Genomic DNA, 27,829 nt, shown 5'->3' with positions numbered 1-27,829 from the left:
TATTTGGTGCATACATGTTTATGATGGTTATCTCATCCTCTTGCAGTTTTCCCCCAGCAAGTATGTAATGACCTTCTTTATCTCTTTTGATTGTTATCCGTTTGAAGTTTACATTGTCTGCAAACAGAATAGCTACACCTGCTTTTTTTTGGGTTCCTGTTGCATGGAGGATTGTTTTCCATTCTTTGACTTTCAGTCTATGGATTTCTTTTTGAGTAAAATGTGTTTCCTGTATACTGCATATCGTTTGATTTTGTTTTTTAATCCACTTTGCCAGTCTGTTTCTTTTGACTGGTGAATTGAGGCCATTTACATTTATGGTTATAACCGATATATGTTGATTTATCATTGTCATGTTACTTACTTGTGTTGGATTCCTACTTTTTCTACCTGTTTACTTGCTTGCTCTTCTTGATATTTCCTTTCTACTGTTTTTCTTGAAATTGTGGTCAGATTTTTCTCTGTCTAGAATATCTTTTAGTACTCTTTGAAATGTTAATTTGGCACTCGTGAAGTTCTTCATTTGTTCTTTGTTGTGGAAATATTTTATTTCCCTGTTGAATTTGAGAGACAGTTTGGCAGGATACATCAGTCTTGGTTGGAAGCTGTTTTGTCTCAGGACCTGTAACACTTCACTCAAAGCTCTTCTTGATTGGACGGTTTGTGCTGAGAAGTCTGCAATGACTCTGATGGGCTTTCCTTTATAGGTAATCTGTTTCTTTTCTCTAGCAGCTTTTAATATGCTGTTCTTTTGCTGGAGATCCGGGAACTTGACTATTCTATGTCTGCGTATTGTTTTATTTTGGTTGTGGTTGGTTGGGGTTCAAATGCCTCATTTATTTGTATATCAGGTTCTGTTTCCACACTTGGGAATTTTCTGCTATTATTTCTGCTAGTAATCTTTTAATGTCATTTGTGTTGCCTCCTGCTGTTTCATTGACTCCTATAATTCGAACATTATTCCTCTTTGCCTCATCTTGCTGCTGTTGAATTGATTTTTCCTGGATCCTTGTTAATTTTATGAGATCCTTTCTTTCATGGTTGCTAGCTGCCATGCTGTCTTCAAAATCTGAAATTCTATCTTCAGCTTCATTCAAGCTGTGTTGGCAGCTTTCAGTGGCAGCTTTGTTTTCCTGGAAGTCTCTTTGAATCTGCTTTATGCATTCTAAGTCCTTTCTATATTTTTCATTTAATGTTTCCATCCATTGCCTTTGTTCTATTTTCTTATATGCTTCTTCTTCAGACCTTTTGAACAGTTCTTTCATGATTATTGTCATTTTGTTTTTTGCCTGAGAGATTATTTCTGATCTCATCTCTTCTGTGGCCTTATGGAATTGTTTCTTAACTTCCACTGCAATCATTTCAGCAATTTCAGACATGTGTTTATCAAGTTCTCCTATGTCAATGTCTCCTGGCCTTCTTCTGTGTGGGGAGGAGCTCCTCTGGGATTGTGTTTTAGTCCTTCGTCTTGTCATGTTTGATACCAGATGCAGAAAGCTCTGTTTCTCTTTTCAGTGGCTGCACAGCAAAGGCCACTACTGTCCCTAGTTTTCCTGTTGGTCAGGTTTGCCTCTCAGTGTCTGCTGAGAAGCACTACTTAGTCTGGGGTTTTCTGGCAGTTGTTGGCTTGTATCTAGTTATCCCAGGTCTCAGACATGGGCACTGGTGCCAGCTGATGGCAGAATGTCTGATCCAGCATCCCCTTGCAGTTCAGGGCAGGTGCATGGCCCGGACTCGGGTTGCACTGGTGTGACAGTCCTGGTCCAGTGAACCTATGTCCTCAGACAGTTCAGGGTATAGGCAAAACCCAGACACGAACTGCAGGGTTGACACACCTGATGCTGTATCTCCAGTCAGTTCAGGACACATACAGGAACCAGATGTGGGCCAGACCAACAGCAATCACAGACTGCCCATGCCTGTGCCCCCCCAGGGTATCAGGGTGCAAGTAAACATGGGCTTGAGCTGCGGGACCAGTAGCTCTTGGAGTGGTCACTCACTCGGCACAGAGTTGGTTCAGGGAGGGCCCACACAGGAACCCTGGTGAGAGCGGTCCCCGGGTCTTCTGAGTGAGGAATTCCTGTCTGCCGCAGGTTTATGGAGGGCAGAGACTCACACTGTAATGGCAGTGGCGTCCTGGGTCACCTGCTCTGCCCCCAGGAAGTAGATGGGAAATACCTAGCTCTCTCCATGACTTTCAGCTGGGAACCATGGTGGAAGCTAGTCACAGCCCGCCTGGTTCTGCTTCTTAGTCAGTTCAGTATGTGTGCAGGACGAAAATATCTACTTCTATTGAGATCACAGTGCTATTGTCAAAGTGGCAAGGGATTATAGTAATTTGTAAGCTATAAAACTTAGAGTACAAATTAGTCAAGAGTTAACATTTACTTCCTCAAATAATTGGTAGTTTACAAAATAGTTTTCCTTTTGATTCATCAGTTATATTTTTGTATTATTATATTTCATGAGTTATCCAGGATTTGATTAAAAACTTTGAAAACACACATGGTGAAAAGAAAAATTTAATATTATAAAATCTCATTATCTAGGGATAAGTACTATTATAATTTTATGCTTTATATTTTGTCATATGAATGCCTACATAGTTTTTACTGTACAAAAATACCATTTCTTAACAATTTCTTTGGAGACAGAGTCTCTGTGTAGTTCAGGGTGGCCATGAACTCAGTATGTAACCCAGGCTGGCCTCACACTGATGATGATTCTCCTGCCTCAGCCTTCTAAATGCTGGGGTTACAGGCAGGTGCCACCATATCTGGCACATTTCTTTAATCGGTTCCAACTGATTCTAGTGTTATAAGTATAGCTACAAAAAATTCAGTGTAGCTAAATTGTCATGTAATTATTTCTTTAGGAGACTTTTAAAAGTTACATTTTGGATCAAGAAATGTGCTTTTGAAAAATTTTTAATGCAAAATGCTTGAAAACAGAAATTGAGTCTACTGTATTTTAAATAACTTTTCTGTTTACTTGTTCATAAACTATCATTTTTATTCCAGAAAAAGTATCCAGTGATTTTCAACAAATTATTTTATTTCCATTCATCCTGATTTGAAGAATACTTCTAAGTTTTGCTATAATAGAGAAAGACCTGTTATTAGACATGGATTCCAGTTCCAAGACTATGCTAAATCAGGAAGAACCAATTACAGAGAAATGACTTGATAATGTATATTGTTGTCTGGGTATGCAGTATGTGGCATAAATCAGTATTCAGTGAAAAATGTAAGCAATGTCTCATATTTATTCAGTTCTTTATTTTCCATCTTTTTAATGGTTTGGAGATGCATCACTAACACATCTCTAAAATGCTGAAGATTGTAAAAAATAGCTAATGTACACCCTGAAGACATGACTCAATCACCCAATGAGGTGCATGCTTGCTCTTATGTCCCCAGGGTGTCATTACATTTAAAATATTCAATATCAATATGGTATTGATGAGGATTTCTTCAAAAAAAGGGTAGTCACAAGTAAATATATGATTCTACTACTAAAATTAATGAGATGATTATGAATAATAGGGAATTTAGTAGTCTACTTTGTAATGTATTCACTGAATCAATGTTACATTTGCTACTAAGACTAACTAAAGAATGTCTGCTTAGTGTAGCCACCTATTTTCCTACTTTTATTTTGTTTGGAAAGGGAAAATACCAATGAAGAGGCATCTGTAGGCTTGTTAGCAAGTCACTGTGACCATAATTTACTAAATAGGAAACACAGGCAAGTTTTCTCTGTTACTTACATCATCTGTTACAAACTGGAATAACTCACAGTGATATTAGTTGATATCATCATGAGTGACTTAATCTGGTTTCTTCATAAAGCAGACCCCAAACAAAGGATTAAGGGTTAATGTGCTTAACTGGGGTACATGACATGGGAGGTGAAACATAAATGACAAGGGGAAAGAAGCAGAAGGGAGAAAGAGACAATGCAAGGATGTCTTATCTAGTTGGCCACTGCTATAGGCATAGATTTCTTGACCTAACAGGACCATTATCAACAGTATTTGTAACTATCCCTTACTTATCTCAACCTCATAACAGATAACGCAAATTGGCTTAGGTTGATTTTTGATACTCTCTTCAAAATAAACTGCCTTCAATTACATACTCTTCTTTGCTCTTACAAACATTTAGACAGTCTTATCCAGTCTTGGTTATTAAGTTGCTCTTCTTATCCATTTTTTCTTATTCTTACTCAGAGCCCCTAGTTTGTAGTAGAATCAATAAGGACATATCCCAAACATTTTTATCCTTTGTAAGTTCTCCATTTGCCTCTGATGGATTTGCCTCCATTTGAGAACCTCTTATGCACAGTTGGTTCCACGTATTGTCACCTGATTGTTTTCCCTAAAAAAAAAAAAAAAAATTCATCCTGTCATTCTGCTGGTGCAAAATCCATTCCCAAGTAAATGATCTTGTAGGTAAAGGACTCAAAGACCATTTACAGTCTGGTCTTAGTGGGCTCACAAGTCTAGCTGGCTCCTCTAGTGAAGTGTTGAAGATGCCCATTGTTCTCTTGATAGCTTTTGTAATTTCCCTGACTGAAACTTTAATGTATGCTGTTTCATTTGCCTCACATGACCTCTGGGTTTTGAGGAGCTAATTTCTGATTTTTGTTTTCTCAGATTACCTCAGATCTTGTCTGGTTCACAAAATATCTAGTTTTTCCTAGGTTGATTTTTGCTGTGCAATCTATAAATCATTCATAGCCCTTATCACTGTACAATTTATTCAGTGCTCATAGTCATACCAACTTATGGCATATCTTCTACTATCAGAGCTACTATTTTCATAGTTACTTTTATATTAAAAATTAAGGAATTTATGATTTTCTTTTTTTAATGACTCCACACAGTGTTTACGTGTCTCATTTGATATTTCCTGCATCAGTGGGTTCCAGTGTTTTCAACTGTGGCACTATTGAAATTTTGTACTGACACCTTCTTTGTTATAGGAGATGTTCTTGCACTTTATATGATGTTTAGAAGTACCCCTGCCTTGTATGTGTGACAGTCCAGGAGTAGCAAACATCTTTTCCTATGTTAGGACAACCAAAACTGTCTCTAGACAGTATTTCCACACTCATTTAAATTACCAAAAAAAAAAAAAGAAACATTTAATGGGAGTATAGTTTAAAAGAAGCAGCCTTTATTCTATTTAGACATGAATCGACCATATTTCTCTTGTCTGGATCTTGTTAAGGTACAGATGTCATTTTCTGTTTTTGATCACCTGGAGAAGTTATGTAATTTTTGTTTGTACTTTTTCCAGGTCTTCTTTCTTTCTGGGTGACCTGAGTTCTCATCACAGAGGTACAGTATGTTAATCTTGATTCAAATTCCACCAAAGCTATTTACTAGGAGCTAGTATTAAAATAATTGGAAAGGAATAAAAATCAATGTTTATAAGGGTAGCATAGACTATCTGATCTCTCATACATCTAATTGCCATGTTCTGGCACTTTTATTTCTTTCAAATCTTTTACTCAGTCCCTTCCTCCTTGAATTGCCCTATTTCAGTCCATCATATCTCACTGAGATTGCTATCCTACTTGGTGGCTCTGTACTTCTGTATGGGACAAACAGATATGATCTGATGGGAAAGATGGGATGTCTAGGAGACTTATCTTAATGCTTCATTTGCTTAAATTTGTATTTATATTAGGAATAAACATAGAGATGCCTGAGGGAATTTTATTAAAAAATGTACTAATCAAGAAAATTTCAACTGTGTGTATGAACAGTTACTATTATAATATTGTAGCTGTATTATTAGTAGTAATAGTAGTAGGTAGTAGTAGAAATTGTTTTATTTAGGACACTTAATGGCAATGAGAAATTGATGGAAGTTGGATATTGGTTGGTATCATCATGGTTGCCCAGCCCAACAGCAATTTCTACATCCACTCACCTTCAACATCAATTGTCTGTCCCTCAGTTCTAGGCTTATGAAGGGAGTAGGAAAGTTTGGAAAGGGTCATTTTTGTCTGTGAGATATACATATGCACACAAGCACACTGACACACATGCATAAGTGAAAGATATTATCGCATGACTTTCAATTTGTGCTTTATTCTCAGCTGCAATGATATGGTACTCAATAAAGTGTTTTATGAGTTCTGTAATGTGTTCTTAGCAGCACTGTTTTGTGAACATGATGTTTTTGTCCATGCATTAGTCTCAATATTTTAAATAGGCATTCTAAAAAGCATCCCAATTTTATTAAAACTTTTTACTTTATGTCTTTAAAATATATCCTTATATTCACTCACACCATTAGCATGGGTGCACATTCTACAATATAGAGTTACTAATAAGCTCTTAGAGATATTCTTTTATGAGGATATGTTGGTGCTTGGCACCATCATGACTTGCATACATCTCACCTTCTCTTTGTCTATGGTCAGTCCTCCAGACTGTTTCAGGCCCCTAGAGAAGAGCTTCATATGATAGCATGTATTCTGCTAGTTTATTCTGTAAAGTGATATCAAGGAGCAGTGTTAGCTGATCATAATTCTGTGTACATAGAGATCAATCTTGTTAGATACCCTCTAGGGGCTGTGTTAGATGAACCTCGGAGTTGTCCAACTGAGAAGTGATAGACAGGAGTGTTTTCCACTGTTTCCTTTTTTCCACCATAGACCAAGATTTGCCCTGGAACTGTTAGCTTCCTCACACCTCAGATATTTTTTTAATTTTAAAAATTAAGACACTGATAAAACATCAATGAAGACAAAATCAAAACAACACAAAACAACAAAAATGATACAAGATCTCAGAACAAAGTGATAGAAATTTACAATGGTTGCTATATTACATACTCCTTTCTTCAACGAAGTTGCTCAGTCCACTACACATAAGAATGTAAGATTGATCAAACAATCAAAGACAGTGAAAAGTAAAAAAAAAGTTAAACATTTTAAAAAAATAATCAGAAAATGAAACATTGGAAATGATGCAGAGCTGCACCATACAAGATGGTAGGAGTTCAACAATGGTTCTTATTCTGAATATTGTTTTCAGATCAGTCATTCTTATTACCATATTTAAGCATGCAAAATTGGTCAAGAACAAAGAAAATTTTAAGCATTGACTGTTCCTCTCAATATGGATGCAACTAGATACCATACTCATTAGTGAAATAAATCAGATTCACATATGTAAACATTGTGTTTCCTCCCTAGAATAAGAACTTGAAAAAGTGCATAAAATCTGAAAGGTACAATCAGTATTGTGATAGGGAAAAGAAACTGCTCAAATAGGAAGGAGCAACTGGGATGAAGGAGAGGAGAGGAAAAAGAAAGAAGGAAGAGGGAAAAATATGTAAATGTATGTATACACAGGACAGCTAGGATAATTGTACTATTGACATCTGTGGGTTTATTGAAAGAAACTGTTAATGTGTAATTGTTTGATCAATCTTGCATGGCTATGTATTGGTTATACGTGCAACCATTTTGAAGATGACATTGTGTAATATAACAAGCATTGTTAATATCCTATCACATGTTTTGAAATTCTGTATCATTTTTATTGCTCTCTATGCTGTTTTGTTTATGTATTTGTTTTTGTCATTTTGATTTCTTTTTAAAAAGTGAAAAACACACCTCAGATTGGTGCATGAGTCAGAATGGCTTAGAAAGTTCTTAAAGGAAGACTTTGAGTTAGGAGTGCAGATGTCCCAGGGATTAAAAATCAGATATAAGAATCACCTCTGTAGCACCTGCTGTCAGGTTACAAACATGAGCAACTGATTATACATTTGGAGAAGGTGAAAAGAAGCTCTGTGGTCTTTCAGTACACAGACTTCCACAATGATCATCTTCCTCATAATGTCAAAGGAGGAAATAGATTGCTGCTTGTGGTGGATTGACATCTGGTGGTCAATTTATAACCTCCAGTTGAACTGATCAAGGGTGGTGCTGGGTGTAGGAGGCCCACCTGGGGATTGTTGCCAGCAGCATAAGAGGCAGAACTAGAGAAGAAGAAGGCTTTTGGGAGCTGGTAGAAGCTGTTGGTTCTGTTGGAGGAGCTTGTCATGCTGCCTTTCCTGATGAACTTTGCTGTTTTCATCCTCTGAGGAGCTCAGGACCTTGTTGGAACTGAGAATGGCTTTAGTTCACTTTGGGGGAGCTGTGATCCTCACTCTGAGCATCGCTTCCTCACTCTGGAGGGGAAGATGGTGCACTGCCCGTCTCCTGGAGAAGCTTGCAGCGTTGGCTTTCCTGATGGGAACTCAGTTGTGTTCATCATTGGTGGAGCTCAGGACTTCACTCTTGAGGATGGCTGTGGTACTTTTCAGAAGAGCTCCGGTTCTTATTTTGTGCATCTCTTCCTGGCTCCAGTGTAGTTCCCTCAGCCTGTAAGCACAGGTCTTTTATCCTGCTGGCATAGACTTTCTAGCTTCCACTACTGACTTTTGGGCCTTCCCAGCACAGATCCGTGAAACAGGCCTGCATGAGACATTGTTGTGGGCTCTGGGCCTCCAGATGGGATTTGTGGGAGGCATTGTTATGGGCTCCAGGTCTTCAGCTGGACTCATGCAGGACATTATAACAGAATATAGGCCCTCAGCTGGATTCTTTTGTCTGTAGTGTGTGGACAGATTTCCTGCCTTCTTTTGTATATGATTCTTTGGGTGACTATTATAAATAATCTTATGAAATATGTGTCCTGTATTGTATTGTTCCCCTTGCAAAATATCCCCCAAACCAACACGCCATTCAAATTTGAAAAGCACTTTGTTGTAACCTGTTGACACTCTTTAAAGAGAAAAATATTGAGTACATTATTTACCTACAGCAATGTACTTATACATGTACAAATATATAACAATATAAAAGGCTACTGATATCAGGGCTGTTAACAATCTAGCAGTGTTTGGAGTTTTGCTAAGAGAAATATGCAGCAGTAAGAATGTCCCTAAACAGAAAAAATAACAGAAGTAGAGAGTTCCACTGTCAGTTAATTTGTAGTAGATCAGGAAAGAGCGTTGTTCTTGCTGTAACAATGAGACAACACTGGATAAATTAAAAAGTCATATTTTTCCTTAAAACGTCAAAGTTGTGGATGCAAAAAATGTTGAAACACACTGAAGAGATGATCTCTTTTTAGGTGAGCAGAGAGTAGAATGTACTTTCATGTCTGAGCATATTTATTGCAATGGATTCCAAGGAAGTCAGAGAAACGTGCTAAAATCAGTAGAGAAACGTGCTAAAATCAGCAGAGAAACGTGCTAAAATCAGCAGAGAAACTTTAGTGGGAGAAAGAAAACCCAGGCAGACTTTTATTAGCTGATCATGGGCTGGCATAGTGGCTGAAATCTGGAAGTGCCCCAGACATGAGGCAACTCCTTTCCACCCACCACTTCTCCCCTAATACTTCGGCTGGGTAATGGTTGGGGAGGAGCCAGCCCGCCTGCTCCGCTGCTTGCCTGCCGTCCTTCCTGTTCCCCCTTTTCCTTATTGGGAACCACCATTGCTGTCAATTAGCACTGCCCATTCTAAGAATTAGATTCATGGGTCATTTTCCTCGTATCAGATTGTTATTTAATATACTCTTTCTTCAAATTCTGCCCTGTGGAACAGTGTTGTCCTAAAACATGCTGTGCCATCTTCTCAGGAGAAAAATTAAAAATATTGTCTGGGTTGGTATTTCTTCAAAATGTTTTTTATTTCTATTTCTATTGATGAAAAATATTTGAACAAAGACACATGCCACAATATTATTGTAGTTATTTATTCATTTGAAACATTTAACCTACAAGTTTAAATGTTCAAGTTTTGTCACTGATTCTTGGATAAAAATATTAGAAGTTTTGATATATTCTTCACATACAGGAGATGATCAAAATATATAGTGAATGTTCACATTTAAAAATTATTACAATAAAGACATTGCCATTAATCTCCCTTGCTTCAAATAGACTTATCTAATTATTTTTGACAGTTTTTGAAGCAGTTCTTGATGTTGTCTTTTGAGAATGTCTTTATAAGAATACAGTGCTGCTGCTAAGTACCACTGAATGGAAAGACAGGCTCGTTAGAAAGTGGCCTCATCCACCTTCTTCAGCAGATCTGGCACTGTGCAACTTCTGGCTCTTCCCCAAAGTCAAAATGGCCATGAATGGCAAAAAATTTTTTTTTGAGCCAAGGTTTCACCCTGCAGTTCAGGCTGGCCTTGAACTCACTATGCAGCCCAGGCTAGCCTTGAACTCATAGCCGTCCTCCTGCCTCAGCCTCCTGAGTGCTGGGATTACAGGCATATGTCACCATACCCAGCCAAGGAAAATGTTTTAATTCATTCAGGACATCAAGTTGCCACAACAGCACAACTAAAGATGCTTGTGAAAGGGGAACTTCCAGAACTCCAGAAACTTTCCAGAATGATGAGATAATTGTGGTATAAGTGAGGGAGAGTCATTTTAGGGGGATTAATGGCAATGATTTCTTACTCTATTTTAAAAAATTTAACCGTTCACTACATTTTTTAATCACAATTTATGCCTCGGTGGCCCCTCCTGCGTTTCTTCTGGGATGCATGCACTTCAATTTTCTCAGGCAGAAAAACAGTTCTGACTGGTATATTTTCATCACTGACATCTTAGTTGCTAATTTTTTTCCATTGATCACTCTGTCTAGGCTGATAAGCAGAATTTCCACGTAATTTCCTGTTCTTTGCTCCTTTATTCTTACTGAAGTTGTTGATGGATAGAGTTACCAGATAATTCCAGAATCATGAAATTACATAGAGGGTTTGAGTAAAAGCATTGTGAGTTGCTTCAGGATAAAGTCATCACTTTTCTTAAACAAGAATGCACCAGTTGGAAATGCAGAACATTTTAAATGTTCACGACAATGTTGTAGATCTTCTACTCCTATGAATAATACCATTAAGGAGTTGTAGCAATACACAGCTTTGCTTGATAAACCCATATTTGTGGTTGGGAGGAGTGGAAATATTCTAGCTTAATGGTTTTTAGATCTGTTAATTTTATCAGTTAATAATTTTAAATAAAAATATATAAGCAAAATGATTATAATATGTTTCAAATTTTATTTTATTTTTCTTATCTTTTTTTTTGATACCAGGAATCAGACTCAGGGCCTTATGCTTGCCAGGCAGGCACTTGTGCCTCTGAGCTATATCCCCAGCTCAGATTTCAAAGAACATTGGCTGAAGATTCCAAACTTAACTTTCTCATTCTTATTCATGCAGAAAAGCAATGCTTTGTATTGGGTAAGCATTTTATAGTATGAGGTAGCCAGGAATTATTATCCCATTTTTTTCCCCCACTCATAAGAATTGATAAGGAGCAGATGAGACAGTTGGCTTAAAGTCTTATAGCAATTGTGGGTGGGGTGCACTACCTTTCTTTATATTTGGGGGGGGTGTTGGTGGACCTTTAATGATTTATGCAATTTGCTTGCATATTTATGTCAGTAAGATTTTTGTAATGTTAATCATAACCCTAAAAATTCTTAACACAAGTGGAATATATACTGTTTGTACATTCGTGTCCCATTGATTCTCCATCCTGAAAATCAAAGAGTTGGAAGGAAATTATACTGTCCTCCTTTGGAGGACTCTTATTTTTGACACGACTCAGGTTATACTTATTTACCTATCTTATTTTAACAACTTTCTTTGGATGAAAACAACATGCAAATTTGTTCATCATTCTTGGTGCTTTTATGACAATAGAATGTAAAATTCAGTATAACAACTGAGCAAAGTTTTTCTCAATGGAATGATGACATTGTATGAAAAATTGGTGTGAAATTTAAGAGGGAAAACTTATTTCACTAAGAATTAAAGGTTATATTATACCTGGCATACTTACTGGCCTACCTTAGGGAGGTAGGAACTCCTTTAAAATAAAATATCTAGTTACTTTAAACAAAGCTATCAGTGCCTTTGAGTACTAGAGAAATTGTTATTTATAAGTATGCATTCACTGTTGCTTTAATTCTTAAGAAAATTTTTCTGATCTTTATTTATAATTTATAATGTATTATTTTCTCTATCATCAGCATATTTATTTGCCTTACATATTCTCATTCATTAGATATATTAAATAATTTTTGTATATGTATATTTGCAGTGGTAGGGATTGAACAAACCAGGGCTTTTTCCATGCTAGGCAAGGTTCTAGCACTGAGCTAAACCCCCATCACCAATAATTTAAATTTTACTTCCTAATACTTATTGTAAGAAGGCCGGGATATAGCTCAGCGGCATAGCACCTGCCTGGCAAGTGCGAGGTCATGAGTTTGATTCCTGGTACTACCAAAAAATAAATAAATACTTATTGTAAGAATAGCAATAAAATTATTGTTTTTCAGAATGTGTAAAATAAATGATGTGCCAACTTAGTCAGTGAACTTTTATTTATTATCCAGTGATGGTTAGAGCAATAAAAATATACAGTAGGGGCCAAAAGAGTTCACAGATACAAGAGTTATGTTTAATGAAAGTCTTCTGGTAGATTTATCTAGATGGAAGGTGAATTTCAGCAAAATCTTGAAAGATTGCCAGTATTTACTTAAATTGAAATTGACAAGCATCAACCTCCAACTAAACCATGAAAATGAGAAGGAATGGTTGAATACAGGATAACAAGTCATTTTCTTTTCTGAATTAGACTTAAACTTCTTAAAATAGGCCTAGCTTTACAATTCTAGGTTTTTAACTGCAGTGTCACAAAGTTCTTCTGTTTTGTCCTTAAGAACAATTCATTATGTAAGACAGCACTTGTGAGTCTTCAAGAGAGGAAAATGTGGATTGTCCCTACTATTAAGAACTGCTGCAAAACCCCCTAAGTCCGAATCCCTGTGCAAACCCCAGAATGAGCCCCTACAAAGGGAAGTGTCCTTTATAAGCATTCTCTGCTAGCAGCCTTGGTCCCATAATTTTTTGAATTTCCTAGTCACTGGTTATAAATATTAGCTTCAATGTTTTCAGATATCATCTCCGTAAGGTAAAACCATATGTCACTTTGTACAAGTTATTTTTTTTTTCTATAGAGTACCATATAATTATGTTAAAGTTCTGCAATTGTTTCTTTTGACAGGAGATTCTGAGACTGCTGAGTGGTACGTATTATACCTCCTTTGGACAGAAAGGATTTTTTAAAAATCACAAACACATTTCCACTATTAAAAATATAAAAGAAACCAGATTTATTGTCTGGATTTTATTCAGGGAAATGTGAAAACAACAGTTTTACAGTGTGCTGGTTCATGGGGTAAATAGCACATTCCTGAGCGTTATTACTAGCTGGCCACAGTAGGGGTCTTCAGAGGGCAGCAGAATCATTTCACAGGCTGCCCGGGGGGGGGGGGCAATTAAGATGTGGGAGCCTTGGAAAATAGGATCTAAAGAGTCTGAAGCCCTATTTTTTTATGTGTAGGAAACATGATGGGAAAGAAAGGTAGGAGAATTGCAGAAAGATGGAGGGATAGCTCACCCCTTGTATTTTAATTGCAACCGGACAATAAATGTTGGGCAAAAAACTGGAAAAAGCCAGCTCAAGAAAGCATGTTCCTCTTTACTCATTGTATATCCCACACGTAGGTAGGACTTTGAGGGGGCCTATCTTATGTTATCTCCCATAACATGTGGTTAGTTAGTAACAACCAATATAACATGGTTGTGATGTGGATTCAGCAAGGAAATATTGGTGATTTGGGGTCAACTGTGTACATAAATGTAGTACATCCTCTTCCGAGCTCCTCTGTGTTACTATTTCGCTTGCTGGAGGACTAATTGGAAAGCGTATGCTTGGGTACAGGACACCAGGGAGGAGAAAACTGGAAAGAGCCTTTGATTGTAATTTCCAGATCCCATCCTGAAGGACGAGAAAAGCTTCAGTAGCTGTGATGCACTTTCCTGTTGATTTTAAGGCTAAATCTGAAGAACAGTGTCTCCAATAGGTTTTTGTGGTATTCATTTAGGTTGAGGATGGCCTTGTTCTCATAGCGCTTCTGATATGTTCCATTTGACACTGTTTCCTCCGCTTAGTAATCTTTCATCTGCCAAGAAAAACTTTGCTTCTACACCAAACCAAGACCTTGAATTTCAAACCCTGAGGATGACAGTCCCCAGCTGCTCCTGAGACAGGCCTATTGTCGGTTTCCCAGAAACTTGTCAAGCATCCCGAGGACGAAAGACCTATCTAAAAACAACAGGAACTGGGCATGAGCTGATTATAGGAATCTCATCTTTGGGAAATTTCAATTACTTTGAACTTCCCCACCAGCATGGCTTTTCCTTTATTGGAGCAAAACAAGTCAAAAGATACAAGCAAGGCACATGTGATTAATTCTCAGAAAGCAAAACAGGTTAATGTGTAAAACATCCCTGGGAGCAAAAAAAAAAGCTCTTTATCTTTTATAGAACATAAAAACATTTTCCACTTGGCAAATTGTGTTCCTTTAAAAATAGCGCAGAGTCATGTGGTATAAAATGAGAAGAGAGACAGGAAAGTGTTCTAACATGTTTTCAGAAAGTTATGAATTGAATTTCATCTGGATGCCGAACCTGAAGAAAGACACTCTGTGATTTTTAGAAAGTATTTTTGACTCATGAAAATTCATTATAATTGTTTCTTAACAATTTTAAAAAAAACGAACAGAACTATGCCATACAGAAATTTAAATAAAATTTTGGCAAGAAATACACTTACTCCGTTCTCTTGTCTGTTTCTGAGCATGTATTGTCTTTCTCTTAGCGTAATGTCAACAAAAATACTCTCGGTGACTTAGATTATTCCCTCTTTGCCATCTCAGTAAAGCGTGTTTTCTTTCAATGCCTTTAAAATTATCATGAAAGTAAGTTTTAATATGATTTTAAGAAGTTTTTAACAGAGCATGGTGGTGCATGCCTGTAATCCCAGAACTTGGGAGGCTGAGACAGGAGAATTGCTGTGAGTGCAAGACCAGCTTGGGCTACAAAGTGAGTTCAAGATCAGCCTGAACTGTATAATGAAACCCTGTCTCAAAAAGACCCCCTCAAAGAGTTTTTATTATGTGAAACCTCACAATAAACAGAATGCCCCCCCCTGCACTGAATTACTTTGAGGCAATTACAAAATATAATATTATCCATTCTGTAATTATTGTATTATAATTATCCAAAAAAGGCTCTTTAAAATGTAGCAACAATATAATGATCATACATAAATGTTAATAAGATTCATAATATTATCAAATACCAACTAAGCATACAAGTGTCACTAATTGGCTTATCATTTTTAAGCTGGTTTGTTTGAGTCAGTATTCAGAAAAGACCACACTTTGCATTTGCCAAGATGCACATTGCTATGTCGTTTAAGTCATAAAACTTTTTGGTTTGCTTTCTTTCTATCTTTGTTACCTTATTTTTCTTTAGAATTTATTTATTTTTTAGAAGACAGTGAGTAACTGTCTTCTGGAGTGTGCTACATCTAGTATAATGTTAATTGTATCTCTGTTCAAATAAATTCTTCTGACTCCCATAATTTCTGAAAATTTGTAGTTATATCTAGAGTTATCATCTGGCCCAGCTTTGATTGATGTTAGAGTTGGTGTTGGATATTTACATCAGGTGACCTAGAACTGTCATTGCCTTTCTGGTTTTTAGCAGCCACTCATGATCCTTTATTAGATTCATTACACATGGGGAATCTTCTAATACCATCAACCCCTCTTCATTTCTAGGTCCATATTGAAGGTAGACTAGCAATATTTCTAATTGTTTGGATGAGAGGCATCTCCAAAAATAGAAAACAATGATGACTTTGAAGATCATGGGCTCACTGTTGGAGGAAATGGGAAAGATTTCAGGTTTAGCAATTTTTTGTGGAGATTGAAAGAGGAATCAGGAATTAAGCTTTGGACTTACTGACTTGGAGATATCTGTTGACATCTCTGTCAGCAAGAATTCAAGTAGAGAAAAAAAAGCATATCTGCACATTGAAATCTGCTGAACAAATCCCTTTGCTGACCTCTGTCTCTATAGTGGATATTTCCAGAATGGATGCCTGGATGGATTTTGTTAGAGGGATTTGACTTTATACAATTGTGAAAGTTGTGTACACAGTCTCTGTAAGGGCGTTGTATTTGTGTGTTACACTGAAGCAAGAGGTCCACACGGCTGACTGGAAGAAGAGAAGGATGCAACATGAGGACAGAGAGAGGAGAATGTACTAGAACACATATGCAAAGTCAGCTCGCAGTGCCCATGATGCTGACTATGTGACTCTCCCAAAGGATTCAGAACCCTTTGTTGGTCCTTGTCAAAAGATATTACAGGAGGAAGTGGAACATTTGTAAATCTTGCCTGTCTTATGCCACAAAGAAAATTAACAGGCAAGTGAAAATGGGTAAGAATTACAAATTATCTGCTGCTTCTCATTTTTGCCATGCAAATTTCTTTTAAGGGTATCTTGGAAGCCTTATTTATCAAGTATCAAGAAAGTACATCAGTCGGGCATGGTGGTGCATGCCTATAATCCCAGCACACAAGAGGCAAAGGCAGGGGGATTGCCATGAGTTTGAGGTCAGCCTGGGCTATAAAGTGAGAAGTGAATTCAAAACTAGCCAGAATTACACAGCAAGAGTCTGTCTCAAAACAAAAACAAAAACAGAAAAAGAAAGAAAGTATATCAAGAAAGTATATCAGAGACTAATTGTACCAAACCCTGCCGATGGAACAAAGACAGTGTGGACTGAGCATTGACTTTCTGATAGCCTAAGGAGAATACACAGAGATATCAAAGACTGAATGGTCACTCACACCTAAAAAGTTGAGCAGAAGAGGTCAAAATCCAAGGTGTGGCGTTTGAAGTAACGGGAAACCAAGTGTGTAAGGTCTGAAAGAGTTAAGAAGAGAAAGTGATTCAAGAACAACTGTCATTGTAGAAACACAAATTGCTGTGTCGCTTTTAGCTCTTCTGAGTGCAATGTTTGACAAGACAAGAACTTGGGTGTAGGCAGTTTTTTTAGGGAATGATCCCAAGAAAATGGGTTGATCTAATGAGGGTCAAGATAAGGAATTGGGAAACCCCATAAAATACATGTGTATTAAAACTAGTTATTACTGTTGCTCATGGAGTTTCACATAAAAGGTCCTAAAGAATTTACCTGCCAGAGAGCTGGAGACTAGAGTTTCTTCCTGTCCTAATTTGTGTACTGCTTATGTCTATTGGTTTATTGAAAGGAGCAGTTTAATGCTTAACTTTTTCTTTTTTTGATCAATTTTGCATGATTATACCTGGAAATCTGAACAACTAATTTGAAGAGAATAATAGGCAACAAAACAACCATTGTTGAATCCCCACTATCTTGATTGGTGAAGGTCTATATCATTTCTAATGTTCTTTTTATTATTTTTTATGCATTCTTACATCTGGTAAGCTGAGCCACTTCCCTGAAGGTAACAATATGTAATATAACACCTTTGTTAACCTCCTATCACCTTGTTTTGAAATTCTGTGTCATTTTTATTTTTTTTGTGTGTTCTTTGGTTTTGCCTTGGTTGTTGTTATTTTGTTTCCTTTTCTCTTGAAAATAAAAAAGAATTGTTACTAGGCACTGTATTAGTTTTTTGCCATTTCCTATACCAATGTAGCATAGACTAGCCGGCTGTTAAGCCATAGAACTGTATTTGCTCACAATCCTGGAGTCCGGAAGCCTGAGGTCATCATGTTGGCTGCGAGGGCTGTAGGGGAAAGATTCATTCCATACCTCCCTTTTTGGCTCATAATGGCTGTCTGTCTTTTTGGTGTCTTTACATAGTCCTTACATGTCCATGTCCAAATTTCCTTTTCTTTCTCTACATCAGCCATACTGGATTAGGGTTCACTCCGGTGACCTCATTTTAGCTTAATTACCTCTGTACATTTCCTTCTCCAAATGTCACATTCTGAGGTATTAGGACTTCAGCAAATGAATTTTGGGGTGGGAGAGGAGGATGAAATTCAGCCCAAATGAAGTGGTGAGAACTCTCTCATTCTCCTGGGATATCTCATTAGGGCTGAGTACATGTCTGTGGGTGGGTAATAAACATGTTGGAGAATATCTACTTTACTCAGTAGGGGCTCTGAGGTGGAATCATGTGTGTGAGATTGTGAGTGTGAGAATTATTCATCAAAATCTCAGCTATATTTTGGGTGCCCACAACATCTACAAGATGGGCTTAGTATCACTTTAATTGCCGATCATTAATGGTGATGAAATGGGCTTTTGCTGCATGTTAACATTGGCTACTGGTTGCACCTTTTCATATGAAGCCATTCCCCACCTGCTAAGCACCTGTTTGTTTCATGGTTTTCTCTTTCTTTTTCACCTTCAATACTTTCCCTCACTTTCAGTCCAACTGGAGAAGTTATTCAATTTCATGGAGAAAATGGAAGCAATCAGAAGAGCACTTGCACAAGCCCACTCCATCCATCCACTCCCTGCTGTAATGCCCTTGTCGCCAAACTTCTCTCCCTCTGTGGCTGTGCTGCCAGCTGATGCCAGCCCAGACCATCCACTCCTCCTTTTTCCTTTTGCCCAGGCAAGCTTATGGCTTGACTTTCTCACACCCCATCCCACTTCCTCGACTTAGTTCTCCCCGTCTGTCTCATCAGCATCCACATGTGCTCCTCTCAAGTTTAATTCTTTATCTTGCCATTCTCCCATTTTTCTTTCTTTTTTCAGCAAAAGATCTTAATGTACCCAGTTTCTATCTGGTCATCTATTTGAGTCCTCGCCAATCAGGCTTTCGACTGCCCATCTGTAGCCAGCGATCATCGTATTTGTTGCAGAATCCATGCTGAATGCTCTCCAGTTTGTCTTGATGTTTCCGTAGCAGCTGACGTTACTGTCTCCTGGTGTTCTTGACTTGGATTTCAGGTGGTGTCTTGGCTACTTTTCTCTTGTTGCTAGGACAAAATACCTGATGCCCAAAATTAAGGAAGGAAAGGTTTATTTTGCTTACAGTTTGTGGAGGTTTCAGTCCATACTTGGCAGATTACAAGGCAGAGTGTCACATGGCAGAGAGCTATAGCTCTTGGTGGCAGAACAATGCAAGGCAACAAGCACACACAAGGAATTGCCCCAAGCAGCCTCTTGCTCTCCCTTACATATGCAAACTATCCACCCCAGGACGGGTGCAGCTCTCACACCCATAATCAATCAAACTCTAAAAGCCTGCCCCATGACCACATGAGGCTTTGGGGGGACACCCAGACACAACCATAACAGGTGGTCACCCTCACCTATTTGCCACAGATAGCAGTAGTCTCTCAGTTGCCTTTGTTGGTTCTTCCTTATCTTTCCAAACATGTATTGACTCCCAGTTTCCAGAATTCCAGACTCACATCTGTATCTTCACCTGGATAAAAAATGAGCATCTCAAACTGGACATGTCCCGAATTCCTCGCTAACCTTTTTTTTCTGAAGTTGTCTTCCACTGCAGTAGATTTTGCTTGTTAGAAACTTTAGAGTCTCCTTAGCTCTTACTTTCTCTCCCACACTAATCTTCAGAAAGTCCTGTTCTCCCTCTATAAACATAAGTAGAATCCAACCACTTCTGACTTCTTTCACATTATAGCGCTTGCTGTGCTCCATCATGTGTTCTCTGGCTTATTGTAGTTGTATCATTGTGGTCCCCTGATTTGGCATTCACCTCTCTATAGCTCATTTACAACAAAAAAGCTGAAGCGATTTTGTTCAGTGCAGGTCAGAACCAATCTTGCCACTACTTAAAGTTTTTCATTGGCTTCTCTTTTCTTTTAGAATAAAAGCCAAAAAACAGTACCAAAGTCTGACTTTCACTTTCCTCTCTGACTTCATTTTTTACCTTCCTGCTCCTGCCTTTCTTTCCTCCTCTTACTCCACACTTTCTTTCCTGGGAATTTTGCTTTTTCTTAAACAGACCAGTTACGTCCATGCCTCAGGGCCTTTGCACTGGTATCACCCCCCATCACCTTTCTTTAGCTAAGGCAGAGTCTTCCTTCAGGGAATTTGCTCAAACATCAGTTTTAAGAGAGGTCTTTCTTGAAGTTCCTAGCTAAAATGTTAAGTCCTTTTCCTAATATTTCTCACTGACTTCTTTTTTTTCTGCCTTATATTTTAAACTCTTACTGTTGGGAAACTCTTACTGTCTGGGTGATCTTGGCTGACCCAAATCATCCCCCTCTTGTTTGCAATTCATAGACAGAGAGTACCAAAAATGCAACATCCCACAGTAAGGAAGAAATGCCCAGAACAACCTGAGTTGTGTCATTATTCTTCTCAGAACACGATGTTTTGCAACACTTGTGTTCAGTGAGTCCAGTTACACCCAGGGTATGAAACCCAGGGCAGTGTGCTTCTGTGATCCAACCATGGTGCGATGGGGGGCAGTCATAGTTGAGATTCTGTGCTTTGAATAGCTTTTCCGAGCCCTGGGAGCCTGACTCACCAGGTATTCTAGGCTTCCGTTTCAGCTTGTTGCATGGTGATGCAGTGAGTAATGGATTTGCTTTGCCTGACCTGTGATGGGAGAGTTCTTATCAGGCTACAGTAGAAACTTTTGCATCTATATTATCTAGTACAGTACAGCATATATTTTATTTATTTCTATTGTCTATTTTTATTTCCCATTAGAGAACAAACTCCATGAGGGTACATGTATTTGTCTGTTTTTGATAATTCTCTGTCTCTAGAATGTAGGCAAGTATCCTCAGGCAGTAAATAATCAATACATACTGGTTTAAAAATGAGTGAAGATAAGTCCCTGCTCATCACTTTTTCACTTTGTCTACTATCACTGAGTGGCAGAGTAACTTGAAGGCTTAGCTTTTGTAAAATAGTCACCATAAATGACCTTGAAGAAACCTGTGTGGTGGGGAAAATGCCAACTGAAATAGGTTAAAGAAATGGAGATCATGAGCTATGAATTCCATTTAAATATGAAGGAAACAAACCACATTGTAACTGGGGAAGCCTTGGTAAAGGAAGACAGACTACAGCAAAATATGCTGAAATGTCAATGGGATGGCTGTCTCTCCACAGAAAGGGAGGAGATAATTGAGCAAGAAGACTGAAGCCTTTATTGGCCAGCAGAGGCACACATGCTGAGGTTAGCCTTAGGTGGGGCAGGCGAGGCTTTATCAGTTTAACAAGGTAGAATAAGAGATTTGGTACAGAATGATAGATGATAGGCGTTTGCGGAGGCTCTGAATTTTTGCTTCAATTTTAAGGAAAACTTCACAGCAGAGATGAGAATACTGAGTCTAGTGAAAGAATTGGAATGTAGAGAAAGGGAAGAAATGCACAAAAATTAGCCAACTTAATGAAATTATGAATTTAATGAATTACATAATAGATCTTGCTGGATGTGTAATATTTGCAATACATCTCACTCAAAGAGTAGAATAACGGGATAATGGAGGCAAAATACTCATCACTGAACCATTACTTTGGCTCAATTTCTATTTTATCTGTATCTCAGTTAAGCCAGCTTTAGGTAGCTACATTTATTTGAAGTTCTGTGATCCTATTTATTTTTCAGATCATGAAAAGAAAAGTGGATTAAATTGGCCAAATATACTTACCCATATTTACTGTCCCCACTCCAACCCTTGAGTCCCAAGATAAATAGCAGACTTTCATGGTACTTTATTTTTAATTGTGCAGCTCTGGCATCATGTTAAACCTTAGACTTCTGGAGAAAATGACAAATAGATTTGAACAAAGAAAAGCACCTCACCATTATGGTTTTTGGTCAACATTTTGCTCTAATTATTTCATTAGTCTTCTCATATTTTTTAAAGGAAAACAAAAGCAATTTGAAGCCCAAGCCTCCACTGTAATAGTGTATAATATACAAACATATATTATGCCATTTTGTGTAGTAGTTGTCACAAATTTTAACCTGTGTTAATTTCAAATAATTCATAGACTTTGCACACAGATAGATACTGGGTACAAGATTAATAATGTTAATTCAGGCCAGAGGCATAGCTCAGTGGCATGGAGCCTGCCTGGCAAATGGGAGATCCTGAGTTTGATTTCTGGTACCAAAACAAATAATGTAAATTCAGCAAATTAAAAATAGTGAAACTTTTATATTTTAAAATGGAAAAAGTTATTCATATAATTCTACTCCAAAGATCTCTTATTCTAAGTGAGGTGTTGGTTCTGACCCACTGGCTCATAAGAGATCAATATGTTCATCAATTTTATTGTTTTTGTGATGACATGGTGGAAAAGTGCAGGTAGGAAATGGGATGCCCCAGAAACTTAGTTAGTGCAAGCTCAGAAAACTGGGGGAATCTACAGATGCATTAAGACAGTTGATTTGAGCCATGCTAAGTATTGAACATTTTTTTGGGCACCTATAATGAATTAGCTACATTTTAGGGTCAAATAGTAGGTTTGGGAACTAAATTTGTGGAATTTTATCCTACTGTCTGGTGTGGGTTTCTTCCTTTGGGGAAAAAAGGAAACATGGATTAAAAAATAAGTAGGAAGTGCCCTTTGCCAATGACAAAAATAGTAAAAGAAAATAAGCAGAAGATTAGATATTGTAAAGAAGGCAAACAATAGATGTTAAACTTTGGAATGTTAACCAAACGTGTGGAGAATTTTCACAACAAATGAGAAAGCACATGTTAATAATATTGGCAAAAAATAAGCATAGATAATGAATAAGGCTGAACTGTTAATGATTAAATCTGAAATAGGAATATAATCTCTAATCTAGTGTTATGCTTAAACTCCAAAATGTCTCTCCAAAGTCTGATTGTGTTGAAAACTTGACTGCCAGCTAATGGGCTTTTGGGACATGATTGAATGTTGAAGGCTTTAACATTATCAAGTAGAGTAATCCATGGATGAGTTCATTAGCTAAATCAGCTTTTAAGAGGCAGGATGAAGCAGGTCATTGCAGATGTGTCTTTGAAGAGTATTTCTTGTCCCCAGCCCCTTTCTTGAATCTTTCATTCTCTTTCTCTCTCTCTGCCTTCTATCTACCATGATGTGAACTGCTTTTATTTACCACATGCTGCCCTCTTTAATGTTCTGGCTCCCAAGAGATGAGAAACAATGAAATTATGCCACCATGGACTGATACATTTGAAACTATGAACCAAATAAGCCTTTCTTCTTTTTGGTCATTAGTCTTAGGCATTTTGTCACAGTGACAGAAAGCAAACACAGGTAGATATTATGAAATGATTTTCCTGGTTAAAGTCCTTATCTTTTCTTTCTTTTTCTCTAGTCAATAAAACAGTCTTCCCTTATTAATACCAATCTTTCTTTCTTGGGACTTCTTTGCCCTAAATGAGTTGCAAACTCCTCAGTTTTATTTAATTCCAAAAACTTAGATATTGCTTCAAAAATGCAGGTGAATTTGAGTTACATTTCCTTCATTACTGATGATGTTGAGGGTCTTTTCATGTATCTGTTGGCTGTTGCATGCCTTCTTAGGAGAAATAAATGCAAACTAAAATGAAATATTACTTCATATCTACTGGAATGCCTAATACAAAAATGGAAAACAAGGCCAAAATACATGTTGGTGAGGATGTGGTAAAATTAAAACCCTTCTAGACTGCAGATGGGAGGGGCTGGGGATTTAGCTTAGCAGCAAAACACCTCCCTGGCAAGTGCAAGGTCGTGAGTTTGGTGAAAAACAAAAACAAAAACAAAACAAAACAAAACAAAATAGACCGTAGATGGGAATATAAAGCAGTGCAGCAGCTGTGAACAGTATGGAGCTTCCTCAACATCTATAGATCTAAGCAAGCTCACTTTTGTGCATTGATCTGAAGGAGTTTTTATTAGGGTCTTGAGAAGATATTTGCACCCTTTGTTCATTGCAGCACGGGTTGCAATAGATGAGATGTGGAACAAACTAAATGATTATTGACAGGTAAATGGATAAAAGAAATGTGGCATTTATATGCACTGAAATATTATTTAGCCTTAAGAGAAGAAAATCCTGCCATACGCAACCACATGCATGAACTTTGGTGACACTGTGCTAAATAAAACAAGCCAGTCACGAAAGGACAGATAGTGTGCTATTCTACTTATATCAAGTAAATAACATTGTCAAACACAGGGAAGCACAGAGTAGGACAGTACCTTGCTGGGGACTGGTGAGTGTAGGAGAAATGGAGAGTTGTTAATCAGTGGGTATAAAGTTCAGTTATACAAGATAAATATGTTTGAGAAAACTATAATGCAACACCATGCCTATCACTAACAATACTGATTATACCCTAAAAAATAACAGTTTATTTTATTTTATTTTATTTTATTTTATTTTGTTTTTTCTCTGGTACCAGGAATTGAACTCATGACTTCGCACTTGCCAGGAAGGTGCTGTGCCACTGAGCTAAATCCCCAGCCCAAAAAAACCAGTTTAGATCTCATGTTAAATGTCTTACCATAATAAAAATATTAAAGAAGATCTGACTAAATGAGAAAACATACACATGGGCAACATATATGTACTTGCAAATAAATAAATAGCATACTCTATCCACCAGCACCATTCCTGCACAGACTACTGTCTGAAGCTCTGAGAAACTGGTCTTGCACACTCAGATGTAGTATATGTGGTTCCACATTTCTCACACACTTCATCATGACCCTTACTTGGGCTGCAATAAAGTAGAGAGACTGTGGTGTGTCCTGTCCAAAACTAATCAGTATTCAATCCCCATTGTGAGGTAGTAAGTAGGGGGAAACTTAATCAAATTATGATGTTTAGAGCCGAGGCCTTAAGAAGTTGTTAGGATTAGTAAATGTTATCAGGGCGGAGTCCTCATGGTTGAATATTGGTAGATGGATGAGAAGAGGGAGAGAGATCAGAAGATACATTCACATGCACTCCCTGTCTCCCCTCATGGTATCCACCACCTCAGCGAGCAAGAGGCCATCACCAGTTGGGACTCCTTGAACCTGGCCTTCTGGGACCAGGAGCTGATATCAGTCTCCTTTCTTTATAACCTAACTGGTATGTGGTATGAGAAACAGCAAATGGGCTTATACAATGTACTTCTTCTTATCTCATAGGCTCAACTTTTGATCTTGAATAAAATATACTTCCTGGGTAACTGGATTTGGAGAAATGTCAGATGTCAACTACAAGTGAGGCGAGACAGCTCTTTTCCTACATAATTGGGTTGTAATGCTTTGCATTGAGCCTGGACTCACAGTTCAACTTTCCCTTCCCTTCTTTTCAAATTTAATTTGGGAATTTCACTTTGATTTATTTTCTCACTATCTCATTTTGCGCCAATTCTTGCCTACATTAATGGTTTATGTTAAATTTGCTCTTAAAAATGGAGCTCGTGTTTTCAGTATAATATCTTTCTTCCTTTATGTCTATAACTTCTATAGAGAGAAATTAGTCTGTGGCTCCTGTGAAGATATGTATGTAGGGGTTTGGGGAGGTGAAATGAGGCAAAATTTTTATATTAAGGCCGAAGCAGACTTATAAAATCAAATATAAATTTTTTATCTCTTGGCCTGAATTTTGCATAACTAAGGCTCATTGAGATAATACTTATTATTCAATAAAGAAAATCTATTCTGTGTCTGCCTCATCATTTTGAGCCATGGTTTCCTCACCAAAGAGAAACCATGTAATATATAAGTTGAGAAATATTCTAGCAAATGATAAAGATATGAGGATATAAATATTCTACTATAGAGCCACTGTGAGTACAGAGTGATACAGACACTAGTCTAGGCATTTATACTAAACAGTGTGACATTAGCTTTTTTGGGATAATAAGCCATTACAAAAATCAGTTTAAAATAGTAAGCATTTATTATTTCTCTAAAGTTAACCAAACAGCTGAGAAGCTCACAGCTTGGCTAGTCTTAGTCATAAATTTGGCTATCTGTAGTTGTGTAGGTGACTCCACTGGTCTCAGCTGGGCTTTCTCACATTGTGGAACCAGACAACTACAAGCTTGCCATGGTGGCTTCTGCTGGGATGAATGGGTTTGTCTCTGTGTACGTGGTGGGTAAGATCAGGCCTCTTCAAATGGCAGGTTCTGTGAGTGCAGGACAAAGCATGCAAGACTGCTTGAGACCTAGGCTTGGAACTGGCAAAATCCTTTCTGTCATGTTACATTCGCTAGACAATTTCACAAGTCCAAACCCAATTCAAGAGGTGGAGAGACAGATTTCACCTTTCAGTGGAGGAGCTGCAGTCATATTGGTAAAAATTTGAGCAATAAAAGACTGACTCCTTTCTGACATTTGTTTGTCAGCAGATTTAAACCTCACTCCTCCCTGTTCTCCTTCTGTAGCCCCTCCCCAACCTGGGAAAGCTGATAAGAAAGACCTAATGCTTCCCTGTGGATGCAGGAAAGTACCAACCACAGAATCTCCTAGTCACGCAGGTGCCTTTGCCCAGCTCTGCCTCCCAGCCACCACTGGAAATTCCCGTTAGTCTCCTTTTCTTGATCTCTCAAGGCTCATTGAGACCAGCGTGGGAAGAACAGGTGTCTCTTTCCAATAAATCTCATTATCCAAGAATAAATAGTTTTATAAGCTGTTGGAGTGTGTGTGTGTGTGTGTGTGTGTGTGTGTGTGTGTGTGTGGTATCAGCAGTATTGACAAAAGTCAAATTTGGGGGTCCATGTGGTGTAAAGTAGTGAGTAGCATGGAGACAGGATAAATATGAGAAAGTATAGCTATCTATGTGGCCAATCACAGTCAACATTTTTCAGGTAGTCATAACAACCCACAAATGTGAGTAGCTTATACCAAGAGAGGTACTTTTCTTCCTTGTGTGTGTATCCTTCCCCTTCTTTTGTGGAGATCTTAACTACTGTTGGCTGTTATAGTGACTACATCTACTGGTTAGGTGTCACTATAGTAGGTTGGTAGATGTTAAACTCCCCTTAGCTTTGTTGCATGGATTATTTTCCTTATGAACTCTAAGCTGATGGTGCAGTCCTCAGCTGGGACATGAAATTTTAATGTCAGAGAATAAATTGTACAATTGAAGACAAAATAATGATCATTCGTAAAGCTTTTACTTGAATATGGTTATAGGCCACAATTTTTTATATGCCATTGTTCAAGACAAGTCATATATTTATATTCAATATCAGCAGGGCAAGCATAAATACTTCTTCAAAAAGGGCATAATAAATAAGAGTAATGGGGAGTATAAACCTCTTCACAGAATTGAGAAAGTTATTTGTAATCTATAAAATAGTCTACCCAGGTAATTTCATGAAGAGGTTCAAAGCTTTAAAATTTTCTGTTTTTGACCTAATAATCTTCTATCTAGAAATTTAAAGTAAGCAAAGATATTTGAAGAGATAGAACTATGAGAAGGGTCACTACTCCCCTGTGCAACGATACTCCCATCAATATGGAATTTGTTCAGAGTCTAATGCTTTGCTATGATACACATCATTCATCCATTAACATGAGATCAGAGCACCTAATAATATAGAAGAATGTTCCCAGTATTTGAAGTAGTTAATGTTCACATAAAAACTATATAAAATGATATTATTATATAAAATGATATTACTGTTTTGTAGAAAAAATATTTATACAACTTTATTGGGGAAATCAGGATGATTAACATATCCATTGCTTCAAACATTAATCTTTTTGCATTTAAAATTCCTTTTGCATTCAATATTCTCTCTTCTGGTTAGTTTGGAATATGTAGCATATTATATTATTGACTATTCTTGCCCTTCTGTGAAGTGGAATACCAGACTTTATTCATCCTATCTAATTGTCTCGACTCCCATCCACCCCCTTACCCTTTGGTCACTACTATGCTACTCTCTACTTC

General features: G+C 37.6%; 1 long non-coding RNA gene across 7 annotated transcripts in view; it reads left to right on the top strand.

The window, feature by feature from the left end:
- Nucleotides 1-27,829, top strand: part of LOC102012158 — a 218,619-nt gene that overhangs the window by 101,657 nt on the left and 89,133 nt on the right. Inside the window, exons 5-6 of one of the 7 annotated variants that reach the window (XR_001231627.1) lie at nucleotides 13,104-13,125; nucleotides 14,054-14,668. The exons of 5 other annotated variants lie outside the window; for them this stretch is intronic. This is a non-coding gene — a long non-coding RNA (uncharacterized LOC102012158). Of the gene's footprint in view, nucleotides 1-13,103; nucleotides 13,225-14,053; nucleotides 14,669-27,829 lie in introns of those variants that run through there. One more of the 7 variants, XR_001231626.1, reaches the window with a different exon arrangement.

The sequence above is a fragment of the Chinchilla lanigera genome, unplaced genomic scaffold, assembly GCF_000276665.1.
Source record: "Chinchilla lanigera isolate Chin_1 unplaced genomic scaffold, ChiLan1.0 scaffold00006, whole genome shotgun sequence".
NCBI classification, from domain to species: Eukaryota; Metazoa; Chordata; class Mammalia; order Rodentia; family Chinchillidae; genus Chinchilla; species Chinchilla lanigera.
Note: the sequence above shows the minus strand (reverse complement) of the source record. Positions and strands in the feature narration are given on the sequence as shown.